The sequence below is a fragment of the Nematolebias whitei genome, chromosome 6, assembly GCF_014905685.2.
Source record: "Nematolebias whitei isolate Nwh7 chromosome 6, NemWhi1, whole genome shotgun sequence".
Classification (NCBI taxonomy): domain Eukaryota; kingdom Metazoa; phylum Chordata; class Actinopteri; order Cyprinodontiformes; family Rivulidae; genus Nematolebias; species Nematolebias whitei.
Window position 1 is genome coordinate 18,100,746 of NC_056503.1, and position 4,128 is coordinate 18,104,873.

General features: G+C 42.8%; 1 protein-coding gene across 1 annotated transcript in view; it reads left to right on the forward strand.

Annotated features, from left to right (window-relative positions):
- The window catches only part of LOC119410539 (TRPM8 channel-associated factor homolog), a 46,913-nt gene that overhangs the window by 7,509 nt on the left and 35,276 nt on the right, over positions 1-4,128 (forward strand). The gene's annotated exons all lie outside the window — the stretch shown is intronic.

A 4,128-nucleotide genomic window follows, 5' to 3' on the forward strand; every position in this document is an offset into this window, starting at 1 on the left:
TGATGGGGGTGGGGGTGGCGTCATGGTGTCAGGAGGAAGAGGTACATATTGGTGCAGGTCTGTCTGGGGTGGTTGTGGCTGACCCGGGCCCTGATACTGTTCGTCTCTGGGTCTCAGACCAGCTCGCCCCATTTCAGAAATCTGGTTTGTAGCTGTAGCTAGTTTCTCCTCACAAGCTGTCAGGCGCTCCTGTGATGTCTGACATTCACTTTGTAAATTCAGACATTGTTGGAGCAATGCCTCCTTCTCCTCTTTGTAATCCTCCAGCTCCTTTAATGCGATCTGCAACTGTTGTTGTAGCACATCGTTGTCTGAACACGCGGCTCGGTACGCTTGTTCTTTATCCCTAATCCTCTCCTCATATGATTGAGCCTGTTCTGACAGCTCAGTCTTTGAGAGGTCCCTATCAGTCTGAAATTGTTTTTTCTGCAATTCAGATTCATTCATCAACACGTCACACCTCTCCTTTTCAGATTCATATCCACTGAACAGCAAGACATTTCGTGCAACCTGATGGTCCAATTCCGCTTTCAGAAGCAGGGAAATTTTTGCCAACCGTTCACGGCTCGATTTTGTGTCCTCTGACACTTTAGCTGCTTTTGCCATCCTCTGCAGTTCCTCATCTCTTTGATTGTCATCAAGGTCTTCTAATTGCGTTAATTGAGTACCAATAATTGAATTTGTTAAAATATGTAAAGCCGCTTGGACGACATCTCTGGATTGCAAGGGGTCAGAGTTTCCTTCTTCTTCCGCCATTATCTGCTATTTATAGAAATTAAATAGGAGAACGGTTGATTAGGTGGTAAAATAAAATCAGAAAAGTCTCTCTATCCTGAAATATTTACTCTTATTTAGTGATTTATCAATTAAACGTGCGTTACCCTTTAGCAAATGAGTAAACTTTTCCAACTCTGTGAATATTTGTAACTGTTTCTTCTTATTTTTAAAAGTTTCTAACTGTTATTGTGTACCTTTTATAAGGGATTACCAGTGAATAAAGTTTTGGTAAATGCTCTTTGCATAAATACCTTTATAACTTTTAAAATGCAAGATAACAGTGATTATTCAGCTTTGAGGAACGTTTATTAACTCAAAAATGCCTTTTAAAAAGAAAATACGTTTAATTTCACTAAAATAACCTAAAAAGCGAAGTGAAAACCTGTGATCTCCCGTCTTCTTCAGAAGATGGCAGTACAACCTTATTAATTTTAACTCAGACACTGTTAGTGTTGTCCAGTAGGGGTCGCTATGACTTCCTGTGGCATCCGGTCGTTAGCTGTTAGCTCAAAATTAGCATCGGCTAGACTCGGTTAAAACCAACATTTCTGAACGGATTTTCTACACAAACGTGGCAAAATTTTAGCAATTAGACTTCGAAGAACTTAAACAGCGTTTCAGAACACAGCTTTAAAGCGCTTTTCAGCTTTAAAAAGCAGATTTTATTCCCTATGAAAACGAGTTTCCATTTCCGGGTCACGTGACCGAAATCACCAATGACAAAGCAGCACAGGGGTGAGAGGAAATGACGTAGACACGTCGTTCAACTTCTCAGCGAATCAGAGCGCTCCACAGCAGCAAAATTCAACCAATCACAAAGCGTTTCAGCAACTAGCATGTTAGATTTTAGCCTGAAATAAGTTCGTCGACTTTTCGTCTTGTAAACTGTCAAAATGCACTTTTCTGTTAAAAATTGTAACGAATCAACACTGAGCTGCACGGAGTCTGCTACTCCGGTCTCAAAAACGTTTTTCTAGCTATTTAAACAACTCGTCCGAACCTTTTCAGAACCGAGCCGGGCCAGAACCGCGTCTGGACCGTCCTTAAACAGAATAGAGCGTTTCCACAACCCAGCTTTTAGTTACCATAACAGGCGTACAATTTCAGCTTTCATAAGACATATGACACTATTTCAGCTTTCATAACATCGCCAGCGTAATACAGCGTAAACATGCAGAGCCAAGCTCCAAGCGCGCAGCTCCAGCACGCTGCGTAAACATGTAATGTTTTGACTGCTACTTTCCTCATGCCAACATGTAAAATCAATCTTTACACGAATACGCAGTCCATTTATAAGCACGTGACGGGCCACCAGAATGTAGATGAACAGATGCTCAGATATATTCATCAATTAACACGGATTCCTCATTTTTCTGGACTGAATAAAACGTGCATTGAATTTAAGGAAATGCAAACGTGAGACGTCATTTATCTTTGACCCATCAAAATGAATGCGGTCATTTATTTACAGAATCAAAGTTTAACATCAAACATTTACATTAATTTGGCAAATTATGAAATTAACAACAAAAGCAATCGATCAGGAAAAATCATACGGTTATGATTTTTCCGTTGCTTCTCCACAGACATTTATGAAAACTGTACAATTATGATCTTTTACCCACACGGCGGTGGATGAGCACTTTACACAGACATTTCTAAAATATCTGGAAGAATATCTACTTGATAGAAGAGTTTAAAGATGACAAGATGAAGTTTAAAGGGAAGAAAGATGGTGTTTGAGGTAGAGTGTTGAACAGAACGGCACTCTCCGGGCTTTCTTCAGCTTCTTCCTTACAGTACACTTAGGTGGTGAAATCGACTCTTTTACCTGGAGATGTCTCAGGCGAGATTCCGTTTAACGCACCCTTTCAGCGTCTCCGTAGGATGCTGTTACTCGTCCGGAGTAGCGGCGAGATTCTGTCCGCCACAGCTCACCTCAGTGGAAAATGTTATAATCCCATGAAACTCGGAAGAGCTCTATCATGCTGGACTGCTGATCTCCCAACAGAACCCCACAGAACTGGGCTTCTCCGCGCAGAACTGAACTCACTTCAACTCTCACAGAACTCTCCAAACTTGCAGCACTGTCAGAACTGGGTAGACCAGGAAGTACCGACATTTTAAAGAGCTCTTTTCCCGGTTCATTCGGGAGTCTTCCCATTGGTCAGAACCGACCAGACGGGGGTGTGTTTTGTGACGTAAGAGGTTAGAAGACAGCAAGAATTGTTATGGAACAGATCAGAAATGTTCTCACAGACAGAGAGAGTTTTGTTTTGGCGAGTTTGAAAAACAGGTGCCAAAACCCCCCTGTTGACGTCTGAGAGGATATAAACAAGACAGTTGTTCCAACACATGTCTGCTTCAATTCCTGACCCTGGAAAACGCCCATATCTTTGCGTCCTGCGCTCACCCCTTTTACGATAATCACTGTCATCCTCTGAAAGAGGAGCTTTTTTGTCCCAGCGTGCACCTTCAGGACGCGGTTTGTTAGTTTGAACAGACTGTTTTCTCTCTTTCTTAGGAGGAGGCGGCGAAGCACGTCGTCCTTCCAGTTCAAGAGGGAGGGGTTTAACCTTTACACTAGGAAACACTTCAATGGGCGTCTTAGCATGAGAACATGCTTCAAACACATTCACAGCACACTGTCTAATCTCACTGATGGATTTTTCTCTGAAATTTGCCATCATTTGTACTGATTTTTTAAAATCAGAGTGGAGATTTTTGCTGAAAACAAACTTAAAACCATCATCTTCTTCCATTCCGGTCTCATTTCTGTTACCAAAATAAGCTTGGAAGATTCTTTTGTAATAAACTTTTGGATGTTCAGTTTTACCCTGCGTGACCTTGTCTGCAGCTGGGAAACCCGCAGGTCCCGTGCAGGAGTCGTACTCTCTGATCAAAGCTTCACACAGAAGGTTGTAATCCCTTCTCGTTGCATCAGGTAGACGCTCGACGAAGGTAAACACCTCTCTGTCCGAAGTGAGTCGTATCAGACTGATCTTATCCTCTACCGTAGCATTAGGATAAGATCTCAATCTGAACTCTAGATCTCTGAGATACGCTTTAGTTCCAGATGATCCCATCGGTTCAGGAGCAAAACGTTGTACATATTTTGAGATTTTCTGCAAATCATCCATTGAAGGAGACAGTATCAACGGTCTCACTTGTGTGGTTGGTGCAGATTGGTCAAGGACTGCCCCTACCGCCCAAGATGGGGGTGGGGGTGGCTGATAAGGGTTGGGAGGAAGAGGTGCATATCGGTGCAGGTCTATCCCTACCGTCTGTGATGGGGGTGGGGGTGGCGTCATGGTGTCAGGAGGAAGAGGTACATATTGGTGCAGGTCTGTC